Below are 15101 nucleotides of genomic sequence, written 5' to 3'. Positions count from 1 at the left end.
GATGTAATGTGTCACAAACCCCAGGATGACAGAGGATATCAGTGCTAATAGAGGTGCATTGTGAATTGCATGGACCAAACCAAACAGACTTGAGGCATTTTGGGGATTACATTGGAGGTTAATATTTCAAGGATCAGATGTTATGTATATATACACTGAAATGTGAAAAGTCAATCTCGATGCAGGATGTGTCATTCACCAAGACATTGTTAGGATTGGTGAGGAATTCTACTCATCATTTCTTATCTATATAGTATACTTGCCTTTCAGGTGAACCCTCATTTGAGTAAGGGGTTATAGCATACCAATTGTTTCTGGCCGCGGCTGAATATACAAAAATAAGCTGCTTAGTTTCAGTAACCAAAGACTGACAGCTACGGCACAGATTAACATCTGCCAGACAAGGTCTTCTATTCCCACACCAACTGCTCTTACTAAGCAGATGTTTCCGACGGTGGAGCTTGAACTTTTCAAAACAGACACCAAGCCGCTGCTCTTGCGGGGCAAAGTTTACCTCAGATCGGTAAACAAGGCACACTTTGAACAAATGGCAGAGCTTGTCAAGGCAGAGAGAACAAGTAAGTGCTATTACACGTGTGACCTCTGAGCACTTCAAGGTTAAATAACTCAGAAGAAAGGGTTTTGAAAAACATGTGAGAAGCGTCACAGCTCTGAGCTGAGCTCCTGGTACAGGGTGATAGGGACTCCTGGCTCCATCCCTGCTGATGTATGGGGAGTCCGGACCACTGCACTGTTTCAGCCATGTTGCTAGGCAATAGCAGCAAGAGCAGGAATAATTACAGGCTACTAACTTGACCACAATAAACTGCCAACGGGCAATTTGAGTCCCTCTGTTAAGAATAGGCAACTTAACATTTCTTGTAACAGTCAAACTCACCTTCAGTGAGTTTACATACGTGTATGTGATGTGTGTGTGTTTTTTTCTCTCTCTTTTCCTCTTTCTTCTTAGCTGAGTGCTTTTTTTATTACTATGGCACTTCATGTTTTCTTTTTTCTTGTAAATACCCTTGCAGGCCAAACCTTGGCATGTGGACTCAAATGATGGACTCAAAGGACTATATGGACTCAAGGGACTATATGCTGTTATTCACATGTACTAGAGCTTGTCAAAAAGCCTTGATGTAATACATTAAAATGAAGTAGTTGTTTTACACCTTTAAAATCTAAAACAGGCCTGAACACAAGAGGAGGGTTACACAACACCATATGATTCTGTCAATCTTAACAGTTCCCCTGACAGTAGTGTAGGTGTGTGAGTAGTGTGGCCATGTTGGAGTTCATTAATCACGACCTGGCTGTCCGCCCCTGCATGGCAGCAGAGTAGGCACAGATCCTAGCCCACACATCCATATCAGCAACCTGACAAAGAGGCTCCATTTAGGCCAGATTCATACTAGAGCGTGGCGGAACGGCAGCGAGACGACAGGGGTCTTTTTGCCTAGTTTGGGCCGGTGTGTTCTACTTGGCCTTTCACACCGACAGCGTCGGCGTGCACGGCCAGTCCTGTTCAAAATCCCCCCAGAGCCAAAGCTAGTTCGCTACTTTGCCATCCCTTTGAATGGGGCACCGCAGGCCGCTGCCGTCCAAAATCTGCTCGAGTTCTATTTTCCCAATGCAGCGCGGAGCGGAGCCAATCTCCCGCGCCGCTACCAGCCTTCCACTACCACCGCTTGGTGTGGAAGGAGAGATCTGTTTCCATGTTTTTTCGCCACCGCTGGTAAAAATGGCTTCCGTCCCGCTCCGCTTCCCCGCTCTGGTATGAATTACTCCTTACTGTAAAGGGGGGAAGGCAAAGGGGTGCCATGGCTCAGTCAGGGTTTCCCAAACCGGTGTGCGTGCACCCCTGGGGGTGCGTGGCCTGCCATTAGGGGGTGCGCGAGCTGAATAGAGCAATGGTGGATATGTGTGTTTTATATCTAGCATTGACGAATATTAATTTGTTTTTAATTGCATGGTGAATTGTATGCTGGAAGCGTCCATCTGAAGTGCAGTTTAACTATTGGAAAAGAGGATTCCCCAAAACGACTGTGCATAATGTGCAGTGAATCCGCAGTAAATCCATGCTTGCGTGGCCATCAGCACACCATAAATTCGCTTGGGGGTTGCGCGAACCACATTAAAATGTACCAGGGCACGCAGGGGAAAAAGTTTGGGAACCATGGCTCAGTGGACTCAGTTGCCATGGCATATTTCTGGGGACCTGGTTTCGATTCTGACCAAAGGTCATTTTCACAACCCTTCCTCATCTCTCGCTCTTCCACTAATTTCCTGTCACTCTCTCTCTCAGTGTCCTATGATAATAAAGGCATAAAGGCGGGCAGGCAGGCTGAAAGACAGAGGCCCACAGAGCAGCAGTGCTTTCCCATGTTTCCAGCAGCTAGTGGTTAAAATGACATCAGCTGGAAGCAGGTTCAGGAGGGTCACAGCTGTGACGGAGTAACTGTACAAGAGCCACTGTCCCCAGAGCCCACCCGAATATACAAGCTCATACAGTATACTCTCACGGACACACAAGCGCAGAAAGACATGCACATAAACACACTGTACAAAGCCAAATAAGAAGCTGATTGAGTTACAACTGAAGAGGGACAGAGAGAGAGAGAGAGAGAGAGAGAGAGAGAGAGAGAGAGAGAGAGAGAGAGAGAGAGGGAGGAAGGAAAAGGAAAGGAGAGATTATTTTATTTTACGACCGTTACCATCTTCTCTGTATTCTATTATGATGTACTGCCTGTTCTGTTGACCCCTTTCTTCTATACTGTAAAACTGAAAAGAATAGCTCAGCGTTTATTTTCCCCCATGAGTCAACAGACCCTGAGTTTATTTAGGGAAGATGTCTATATGGGACAGGCCATACGTTTTTTCCAATCAGAAAGTCAATGGCTCAAGAGACTGCTTATTGCCCAAATGTGCCTCTGGTTTTTGAATAGGGTGGGATGGTGGGTGGCATTTTTTTATTACACCACTTATGGCTATTATTTCCAGCTCAAGTATGTTGACAGTTAAGTGAATGTAGGCTACTGTACATATACAGTAGACATGTAAATGTGTGATGTGTAAACTTTGCTGATGGGATATGCAGAATATGTGCAATGTGCGTTGTGTATACGGTATGCTGGACTCCTTAATTTCCTTTAGGATTAATGTAGGCATATCTACTACTCTACTGTATTACGTCTGTACATATATGTGAAATGTTACATTAAATTGAATTACATTTAGCACACATTTTTATCCAAAGCGACTTACAAAAAGGACTTGCATGTGAACACATCAGTAGTTGTGTGTGGTTAAAAATAAAACAAAGGGCAGCAATATTGAAATAGGGGTGGGGGTACAGAATATGCAGGAATAATTAATGTGCGCACAGGGTTATACAAGGTTATGGATGAGCAGAGTTCATTTTGATATGCAGTGAAGCTCTTTCAGAAAAGCTGACCCTTCAAGCTAAAACATGATGGGGGCGATGAAAGACAGTGTCTTTTTGACATCTACACCTTGTAATATGATGCGAAACTAAAATGTACCTATGGGACAAGGTAGACTCACTCTCTCTGTCATTATGGAAAGGAGTCCCATTAGCCTTCATCACAGCAATCAGTCCATGATCTAAGCCCATGAACTGAAATAGTATGTATGTAGTGCATTATTCATTCAGGTCACAGCAGGAGCACTGATTAAAATTCCCCACCAATCAGGCTGGAATAGCTGGATGGGGTACAAAGATGGGTTATCTGTCCATGACTTCAGCCCTATCACAGGATGAAGCACGGCATCCACAGCAGCAATGGCGGAGGGCCCTAACCGTCATGGAATACCAATGTTGATCATGCCACCCCAAGCCCAAGCCCAACTCCATCCCACACAATTACAACATGGACATCTTTTCTCATGATCAAAACACTATGACGTCGGCACTACTACGGGGGTGGACCACGGCGTGAGCAGAGGTGATGTGAGGGTGTATGGGCTGGCCCCAGATGAAAGCTGATGGCAGGGTTGGTCTGTCCTCGGATGCCTCCTGTCCTCTCCATCCCTTTCTCCTCTTCTCCCGTCCTCTCCATCCATCTCCTTCTCTCTTGTCTTCTCATCCCTCTCCCTGCCTTCTCTCCCCCTGTCCTTTCCATCTTCCTTTCCTCCCTCTCTCCCTCCCTCCTGTCCTCACCATCCCTCTCTCCTCTCCTCTCCTCTGCTCTCATCCCTCCCCCCTCCTGTCCCCTCTCTCCTCTCCTCTACTTCCCTGCCTCATTAGTGACCAGCGAACACTCCCCAGCGCCGACTGATCACAACAACAAAGTCTGTGGCACCCGTTTTAGTCCGGGCTCGTTTTAACTCATTGCTCATCAAAGGAAATATTTGTGTGTGTGTGTGTGTGTGTGTGTGTGTGTGTGTGTGTGTGTGTGTGTGTGTGTGTGTGTGTGTGTGTGTGTGTGTGTGTGTGTGTGTGTGTGTGTGTGTGTGTGTGTGTGTGTGTGTGTGTGTGTGCGCGCGCGCGTGCGTGTGACAGTGGTGCATTTGAGGAAACAAAGTGATTTGGCCAAGTAAAGTATCAGTGATTACTGAACAGTACCGATGTCGCCTGTGTGCTGTGTCTTTGTTCTCATGCAGTGTTTTGGTAGAAAAGATACTGGGACACAAAGGGATTCTTGGATTCTTCAGCGTGCATTTTTTTTATAATTTAATTTTTTGGGCTTTTGTTCTTTTTTCCATTATTGCCTAGGACAGTTTAAGAGGAGACAGGAAAGAAATGGGAGAGAGAGACAGGGGAGGAAGATCGGGAAACGACCCCAGGGCTCCAATGAAACCGTCAGCGCCCAAGCCATTTGAGCCACTGCCAGGGTCAGATTCTTCAGATGGATCCAGTAGGCCACCCTGCCTGCAGAGCCTGTGCTATAACAGAGAGAGTAGAGAGAGAGAGGTTCCATTGGCCCATTGTTTCCGGGTTCTATTATTGGGGGGGAAATCCCCCTTTAGGCAGGCCTAGGCAGACCTGAGGACTGTTCTATTCAATGCTAGAAGTATTATGACACGCCCCTTTAGGCAGACCGGAACCTGGTCATGTTAGGTGCCCATAGAAACCTATTATGTTGGCATATCTCTATACTTAAAGAATATCTGGCTATACTGTGCCTGTAGGTCCAGTAGGCCACCCTGCCTGCAGAGCCTGTGCTATGCTGTGCCTGCAGAGCCTGTGCTATAGTACTGTGCCTGGAGAGCCTGCGCTACACTGTGCCGGCAGAGCCTGCGCTATACTGTGCCGGCAGAGACTGCGCTATTCTGTACCCGTGCTGCTGTGCTCTGTTGAGGAGCCGTGATGTGGTGGGATGATGTATTACTTCATTTATGATTTGACAGTGACTCCATTACATGGGAGAAGGGCCACTCTGGGGAAACTACCCTGACTCCTCCCTCACTCTCTCCCTCTCCCTCTCTCTCTCACTCTCACACACACACACAAACAAAGGGATGAAGAGAGAATGCAACAGAGAGAGGGAGAAGGAGAGAGAGAGGAAGAGAGAAAAATGTGAGTTAGAGAAAAAAAAGAAGGGAAAACCCAAATGGATGAGAAACTGTGCAACACTGGCAAAGGGACAGGCAGATGGAGGAGAACCATAGAACGAGAAGACGGGAGGTGGGGGAGGGGGGGGACTTCCTGTATTTACATGATTTATTCCATACTGAGAAAATGGAGCGCATCTTATGACACAAGCTGAACCAGGGTCAGTGTGCCTGGGAGAGAAGGGGTCATTAGTCTCCACTGTGCAGCAGGCCTAACTCCCTTCCTGTAGAGACGAAGTGGGTGGAAATGGCCCGGCTGACTCCTATTTATATTTAGCACTCCTCACAGCCCCCCACCCCACACCACCCCACACCACCATCCCTCATGTCATTATAATGAGAAATGGAAGCAGGGGAAAGAAATGCTAATTTGCATTAACTGGTGGGTGAAGCAATTTGGTGATGGAATATGCATTAGCCTTGGTGGTTGGAGGTGGTGGGTATGTCTCCTGTTGAGAGTGAGTCAAATCACTAGGCTCTTGTTGCATTCACAGCGAGGTGTCCATGAACTGAGGTGATTCAGTGGCACTTTCATTTAGTATCATTACAAAACGTCAGTTTAAAGCTCCTACATAAATATTGTGTGTGTGCGTGTGTGTGTGTGTGTGTGTGTGTGTGTGTGTGTGTGTGTGTGTGTGTGTGTGTGTGTGTGTGTGTGTGTGTGTGTGTGTGTGTGTGTGTGTGTGTGTGTGTGTGTGTGTGTGTGTATGTGTGTGTGTGTGTGCTTGCGCGTGCATGCTCACGTCCAGATACTATCATTAAGGTTATAAAACTGTATCATATTATTTTTCTAAGGACAATAAATATCTTTTTCTGCACCCCAAGACACAAGTCAACTGTCGAGTCTTCTACTCTTAAAAGAGGGCCAATACACTCAGTCCATAGTTCAACAATGCTCTCTAAAGCACTTGCATGAATTTGGGATGCAGCTCTGGCAAATTCGATGAGATACAAGCTCAAGAGTGACACAAAAACAGGACGCTAAAAACATTGAAGACGATCCAAAACACAGATTTGATTTGCTGGATTTATCTTTCACATGGTGGGACAATTTGCAAAAACACATAAACTAAAACTTCATGCTCCTCAATAACATTTACAAATGAGAAATTAACCCTATGAAAAATGTTACTGCAATAGATGTATGCCCAGCTCTGGCTAATCTTCACATCCCTCTCTGTTGTTGAGAGAAGGCAAATGTACAGCAGCTTGATACATTTTGGACCATAGAGTACATTTTTAGTTTCATTTTTATAAATGTCACACATTAATGGCATTCAGTGTCGGTGGTGAATCCTTTGGTTGGTCAATTTTAGTTCTTTATGGTGGCAAACACTGACATAAAAATCTATATGCCACGAATATACAGGTATTGGTGTGTGTGGTATTGTATAAGGGAAGGGGTTGGAGAATGATTGATGGGTCTCACTTTGGCCGGTGGTGAGCCATCTCCCAGGTGACTCTATGACAGGAGCATGTCTTCTATTTCACTACGCTTCAGGAGGCACAGTCATCTCTCTAAGGAGAACCTACCCTACCCTACCCTACCCTACCCTACTGCTGCAAGGCAGGAACTCTCTTGGGGATTTATCAACTCAACCATATAGAAGGAATATTAACTCAGAGTAGAGTTCAGAAGGGTTTTGAAATTGGCTTAAAAAAAAAAAAGAGAAGTTCAATTGTACATGGTGTAGGCCTACGAGTCGGCCTGCTGTATGAAACGACAAAAGCACTTACAGCTTTATAGTTTCCCCTACCAGCAATGGATTTAATAATTTTGTCTTCACATTAGACTTTGCAAAGCATGAATTTCAATGACCTCTTCTCAAACAGGTGCCCCCCCACACACCTTCTTATATAAAACTAGAATTTGGATAACCAATTAAGATGTGTACATTCTTGTTCAGCCCATCAGACTTTTTTTGCAATTACCTTTTCTATATTTTGGGGCTAATGTTTAACAATTGAAATTAATTTCTCCATGTTAAGGGCTGCAGGCTGGCAGGGAAACCCTGAGAAGAAGAAGAAAAACTAAAACTAAATTCAGTGTTATCTCTAACATGGAATTGAATGATGACTTATGCAGCGCATTCACAAATGTTAACCTTTTTTCACGACTACTTACCACCAACATCATTGTCTGCCATTTTGAATTTCCAGATATAGACTTTTGTAGCTGCAGAACTTACTGTACTTTGTATTGGTCATACTATGAAATATTAGTTTATTACTTAATAAATAGATAAGCAGATAAGATAAGCAGCACAGTTTCAACGAGCAGCTAGTTGCAGTACCTACTGTGACCACCATCCTACACAGTGCACCTTTAAGTTCAAGTCTGTGTTAAAAACCCTACTGGCGCTTTTGGAAAGCTGTTGCATACAGTATGTGGTGTGAGACTGTAAGGGTCTTATATAGTCGACTCATCCTGGCACATATGGCCGCAAGGCTATGCATCACTGCACTGATACATAATGAAACGTGTATTATACATTTTTGATACTTAACGCCTGTTACATGCATTGTCGGTTGTTGGGGGTGTTGCTTAAGTGGCTGTGTAGAATGCGGGAACGTGTGTTGCGGTTACTGTACAGCAGTTGAATGGAGTTGACGTGCGTTGCTTGTGTTGACAAGGTACACTAAGGGCTCTAGTGAGGGCTGCAGGCGCGGGAGTAAAAGAGAATACGTAAAAGATCTCTATCAAAGTTATAAAGCTCCTGTTGATGGCCAGTTTCTAGGTGCTGGTCAAGTGCAATCATAAGTAATCCAGCGAATTGGTGGACTTAATTTTGCAGGTTTTTATTTCAGTGTTTCAGTGCTCACCTTAAACGAATCAAAAGTGAAACACACTTTTCACTGAAATAAAATAAAAAACAGCAACATTAAGTCCAATTTCTTCTCTTATTCTCAACATGCCTATCTGTGTAACAAAAACAGACATTTATTTCTTTGTTTTAACATATCTCTATAAAGCAGTGTTTTTCCTCTACCAGACATACGGTACATGTAATGAGGATTTCCTATGTAGGTCAAGCGGATATTTCAGAGCTGTGTTTCATAATAACAACTCAGAAGAATCACAAAGGACAAGAGCAAGAACAAAAGATCAGTAATTACGAGGCAGCGGTTGTAAGTACTGCATGCCGCTCCACAGGGACATGGTCTTAGAAACAAGTACTGTAACTGTGCTTTAATGTTGAGTCGTGTGAAATTAAAAAGAGGTGTGTGTGTATTTGAGCTGCAAAAATAAAATGGAATTGAGCACAGTATATGCCGGTACCAATATTTTGGTTACACAGATCACATCACATCGTCAAATACACAAGAAAAGTACATGGTTAGTGCAATAACCAGTTCACAATGTGAAGTAAATCAATGAATGAATGAATGTATGAAAGAATAAATGAAAGAACAAATGTATGACTACTTTCAACCCAATTAAATCTTGGCATACTTCAGCATATATTTATCTATTTTCTTATCTGATGGGGAAAGAACTTTACTCGTATGTGTATGCCCTTCTCATGTCATGACTAATCAGATTTTAATTAAGAGTCAATGGACGTATGTTTCTCAGTATCTTCAAATGGCACTTCCCATTGGAATCAAAGCACATGGCCGAGGTAATTGCACCCACCGAGACGAGGCCCTCGATGGTGTATTTGAAGATGTGACCAGAATAAAATATGTGAAATAAATCGGTTGGAGCTCCAGGGATAGGAGAAAAAAAAGCCTTTTAATTACTTTTAGTGTTAAACGGGGAGATATAATGGATTCTCTGAACTCAAAAGTAACCTTATAGTTAACTTGCAAAGCCTGTTAGCTCGGAAATAAAGGGTTCAAAGACTCAAAAACCTCAACGTTAACCTCAACCACAACAAAACTTCGTAGGTTGTATTGTGAGCCCCGACAATCAAAATGTGACCTTTATAAGGATGTTGGCAGTCTATACATCATTGAATAAATACTTTAAGGTGAAAGCCAGCAAGCCAGACCTTGGCTGTCAAGCAAGCATGACACCACTTAAAGTATATGTTGTCACTTATAAGGACTAGCTCACTTCTAAACTATTGAAAAGCTTGAAATTATTAAATAATTCAATAATAGTCAAATAATGTTCTGGCATTCAGAATGAGATGTTTGGGGGGGGCCTGCCGTGGCCAGGGCACTCATCTACTATGCGGCTGACCCGGGTTCGATTCCCGACCCGGGTCCTTTGCCAGCCCTTCCCCGTTTCTCTCTCCCCACTCGTTTCCTGTCATAAATAAAGTAAAAAAATATCTTTTAAAAAAAAGAGATGTTTGGGGGGTTCGACAGTGTAATTACAGGTATGTGTAGGATGACGGCTCTCTATATGATCTAGCGAGACCTCTTGTGAAATTATACAGAGCTACTATGTCAGATAGCATAAGACTACACAACATGACGACAAACTCTAAATTGTTCACCAGTTTGATGATTATCTAAAGAGGACAGTGTAATTCAAAGTAAGGCATTTGTGAAAGCTGTAAGCATAACTTATTAAACAATGTGCTTTTCATATCAGGTCAAATTCATCCAAGCAATTATCTCCCTATAAGCTGTTACTTCCACGACTGCCATACCATGTTGCGTTCTCAAGGATGAGCTGTTTGCCTCCTCTCGATGTCTGTAGCTTCAAATGGCGGACTTAACTGGCAAAAACATTGCTCATGCGGGCTTAATACATAATGTGGCGATAGAGGTGATTACTAATTAAGCAACACTTTCAACAAAAATTCAAATTGTTTATAGGCAACTTGAAATGTTACACATTACGGACTGCTTTAAGCACCAGAGTGATGGGTCTGATTATTTTGGTAACCCAATGTTTGACCTATTCAAAGCCCCAAATCCAAAAACATGCTGGGATATCAGCAGTTAGTTACGGCATGACTGTGGGGGGTTCCTAGGACAGTGGTTTCTAGGCAACAACGGCCAAGTAGCTTTGCTGCGCATGGTCTCGTCTGTTGATTGGCAGCCTTGGTGAGTCATTTGTTGCTGAGAGGTTGTGAGTTCAAGTCTGGTGCAGGATTGTGTGGAATAACTTTGGCACGCAAGGGTTGTTATGTGGTTTACCATTCAATATCGGATATTTACCCTGCCTAATGTTGATCTACGTAAATAGGATTTCACCAGGAGATGTAGATAGCGGATGGTCTTTGGTGTACTGTGCAAGTTGTATCACATTGTCTGTTAAGTCAACACATACAAATAGCATGGCTGTATACTGTATGTTTTGAAGACATGATTGTATACAGCACCGCATGCTGTCTGCATGAAAGGATGGAGGATAGGTAAACATGTTCCTACAAGAGAAGGAGATGAGAAAAGGGGACTAAAATAAACTACTCGCAAACATCCTCACCACCAAACAAAGCCCTGGGCTGCGTTACTGTAAATTGGTCTGGTTGTTAGGACAGCTGCATAAAGCTGCTCATGTCTCTCTCTCTCTCTCTCTCTCTCTCTCTCTCTCTCTCTCTCTCTCTCTCTCTCTCTCTCTCTCTCTCTCTCTCTCTCTCTCTCTCTCTCTCTCTCTCTCTCTCTCTCTCTCTCTTCAACAACAAGATGGGTGTGTTGTGTTATAAGAATTTCAAACATGTTTTTGTTTTGATGCAATTTGTGTCTGCACCTCGGATGTCGGGAAGAAACAAAGGGTGAGTGGATGTTAGCTCAGGCCCACCACCCATCCTAAGAACCTCCCTGCTCTGTTTTGGAGACACAAACTAGTTCATCTTCGCAATATCCACTGGCATAAGTAAAAAACTTCCACTAGATATCCTTGTTTTGAGAAGAAGAAATGCACTGTATTACCAAAAGTATTTGCTAACCTAGTTCCAGGTGTTCTATTGGGTGCAGGTTAGGATCATGATGCTTCAGGACACCAACATATTTTGGACAACTTCGTGCTCTTAACATTGTGGGAACAGTTTGGAGCATATCCCTTCTCCTTCCAACATGACTGTACACCAGTGCATAAGGAGCGTACCTATGTTCCCCGGGTCTTATGTTCCCCTCTCTTTGTATGGGACCGGGGAGCTTAGGACCCTTTTTCTTAAAAACGTTTCTATATGTTCCCCGCATTGCATGTTTCCGAGTTTTCAAATTGTGCCCTTCCCAAAACCATCCCTAAACCTAACCGGCCAGTAATGCAATGTTTCTGAGTTGTAAATGTGTGCCCTGACCAAAATGATCCCTAAACCTAACCTGTCAGAGGTGCAACAACAACTTGCGCTTTGCCATGCGGCAGCAGTCTACTTTGAAGCAGCGGGGAACATTTAACATTTTTTTTGAAAAAAGGGTCCTAAGTTCCCCGGTTGCGGGGAACATAGGACCCGGGCCTCCTCGACTAACATCAGTGTGTGACTTCATCAATGCGTTTCTGAGGGAATGGTCCCTTTAAACATCCTCCTCAACCCTGTGGACAACCTTCCTAGATTGAGTTAAAGCTATAACTTAATAGCTGCAAAAGCATCATATTGAAAGTCATGGGTTAGGAATGGGATGGCAGTTATGTTCATGAATCATATGTGAGTCAAGGCAGGTTAGCGAATACTTTAGGTAATAGGGCATTTTTAGTTTCACCAAAGTTATTACCAGTGGCAGTCCTACAATGACTGGCGCCCAGGGCGACATTCCCTCCGGCCACAAGCCCCTGACAGCACGATGTGCGGAATCTATCTGTATAATTAAAGCGAAAAAGCTACGCAAAGGTCAGCTAGTTTGTTAGCTTGCGGTATATCTGCCATGGGCAATTGTTGTTATTTAAGCCATCTCTAATAGTGGCCAGAGGACACCCCCACTGACAGCAGTGCCACAATCAATATGCAAGTAAACATTCCCCCCTTCTCTCCCCTGGTAGGGCCAATGGATCAATGGATCTGCACATAAGGGGATATCAATGCTCCACATTCTTCAGCACTTTCACTCCTGGCAGCCCCCGACTGTCTGAAACAGATGGTGGTGGAATCTGCTACTTCCATTTTACACCGGCTCTATGTTGTATACAGTATGTTATTCTGTGGTACATGATTGACTTTTAATCTCAATAAAAAAGGTAAGAACTGCTGGTGAGAAACCAGTTATGTTACTGTAAATTTCAAGCTAGTCAATGCTAACCAAACTTCTCAGAATTAGTTCATTTTTAATCTTAAGTAAAAATACCATCGGTTACATGGGACATTTAATTCAAAATCAAACCTAATTCCGCTTTGAAAACATCATGTAAACACAGTTTATTCAGAATTAAACTTTATTCCGAATGAAATGGATGGTTTATTCATCTTTTCCTGCCATATTAACTTTAATTCCACTTTAGTTGGTCATTCCATACATACTTGTTGCGCGATGACAAGACGCAGCTCCAGGGAAAGAAAAAAATGGCGGACCTCCAGTAGGGTGCATCAGTTGCCCCCTATGAAAAGATATCGCCTTGGCCCTATAGTAAAAATGTTCTACACCCAGTAAAAACACACTGTGTAAAATATTTTGAAATTTGGATGAAGTCTACCGGGGCCACCAGCCCCATGAAAAAAGAAAATAATGGTGATAGTCAAAATCTTGGAATAGAAATGGACATTTGGCTGCATAAAGCTACCCAATAAAAACATATTGTCTCGGCTGTGTGATAAAAATGTTCTATGCACAGTAACATCACTCTGTGTAAAATATGTTGAAATTTGGATGAAGTCTACCGGGGCCACCAGCCCCATGAAAATAGAAAATAATGGTGATAGTCAAAATCTTGGATAGAAACAGGACTGGACTGGCCATCTGGCATGGCGGGCATTTCCCGGTGAGCTCTGCACCCTCGTGGGCCCCCATTTTATTTTTTTTACATTACTGAAAATAGGGGCCCATGAGGGTGCAGGGCCCACCAGTGAGTCAGTTATCCAGCACTAATAATAATGAGGGGGCCCCCTTAATTCCAAAAGTGCCCGGGCCCTATTTATTGCTCAGTCCAGCCCTGAATAGAAATGGAGATTTTGCTGCATAAAGCTACCCAATAAAAACATATTGCCTCAGCTGTGTGATAAAAACATGTTCTATGCACAGTAAAATCACTCTGTGGAAAATATGTTGAAATTTAGATTAATTCTACTGGGTCCACCAGGCCCATGAAAATACAAAACAATGGTGATAGTAATGGGCAACCTGGATTCCAAAGTCCAGTGCCACATATTCCAAATATAGCCAATATAATGAACCAGCTGACCCACTGCCAGTATCAAGCAAGAGATTGCGAAGTTGTATGACTTTTGTGTGCTTCACCTGTGGGCCTACAGGATTGTACAGGTAGCTGTTAATACCTGGTGGAACATCTGTACTAAAGCTGTGAATGCTCCTTGGAATGACTTATGTTTTTCAAGAAATCCTTGCAGTAGTTCAATAGAGTACATACAATGCAACTGTATGTGATGTTGGAAAGAGTGGCTTCCCAAAACCTGTACTTAAGTGCCTTCTAGGTATGTCATGGGTATCACCAGGTCCAGAGTCCATTGCCAAGGGCCTCTCAGGTAAGTTATGGTACTCATCTGATGGAGTAAAGTGAAATACTACCACAGGCGATGGGATAAAGAAGTAATGGCACTCTTCAATACAGTTGTATTGACTGCCTTGTAGCCTAGGCATTCCAAGGCACATTCACAGCTTTAGTACAGATGTTCCTCCATGAGGCCCACAGGTGAAACACACAAATATAACAGTCATGCAGCTTTGCAATCTCTTGCTTGATACTAGCAGTGGTCCAAGGCAGCAAGGAATTGATATTGTGTTGCAAAAGAGCAAATTTGCCTAAATATAGCAGTTTGACCATCAGTCTGTCCTGAGACTGAAGTCTGTGTAAGTGGATCGACTGAATACACAACCTGCTTAGTTATTCCTTCTGTTTGTGCTCCCAATACAGATGATTTCACTAATTACCTCATCAACCTGGCTTAAGTGGTAATTAGGCTCAGCTGGTTCATTATATTGGCTGTGGCAAATGTGTCACGCGGTTTGTCCACCTCTGTTTTAAGACAATGGCAGACCTATATTCAAAAGCTACAATCCAGTGCCACAGATTTCAAATTACCTGGTTTTACCTGTCCAAATGCCCTAACTGGAAAGGTAACACTAGGTATGTCATTTGGAATATGTGGCACTGGACTTCAGCTTTGGAATCCAGGTTGCCCATCACCATCACCATTATTTTGTATTTTCATGGGCCTGGTGGACCCGGTAGAATTCATCTAAATTTCAACATATTTTACACAGAGTGATTTTACTGTGCATAGACCATTTTTATCACACAGCCAAGACAATATGTTTTTATTGGGTAGCTTTATGCAGCAAAATGTCCATTTCTATTCCAAGATTCTGACTATCACCATTATTTTCTATTTTCATGGGGCTGGTGGCCCCGGTAGACTTCATCCAAATTTCAAAATATTTTTCCACAGTGTGTTTTTACTGGGTGTAGAACATTTTTACTATAGGGCCAAGGCGATATCTTTTCATAGGGGGCA

General features: G+C 43.3%; 1 protein-coding gene across 1 annotated transcript in view; it reads right to left on the bottom strand.

Moving 5' to 3' along the window:
- The window catches only part of LOC134438588 (A disintegrin and metalloproteinase with thrombospondin motifs 7), a 96480-nt gene that overhangs the window by 4988 nt on the left and 76391 nt on the right, over positions 1-15101 (bottom strand). The gene's annotated exons all lie outside the window — the stretch shown is intronic.

The sequence above is a fragment of the Engraulis encrasicolus genome, chromosome 22 (assembly GCF_034702125.1).
Source record: "Engraulis encrasicolus isolate BLACKSEA-1 chromosome 22, IST_EnEncr_1.0, whole genome shotgun sequence".
Taxonomy (NCBI): Eukaryota; Metazoa; Chordata; class Actinopteri; order Clupeiformes; family Engraulidae; genus Engraulis; species Engraulis encrasicolus.
Note: the sequence above shows the minus strand (reverse complement) of the source record. Positions and strands in the feature narration are given on the sequence as shown.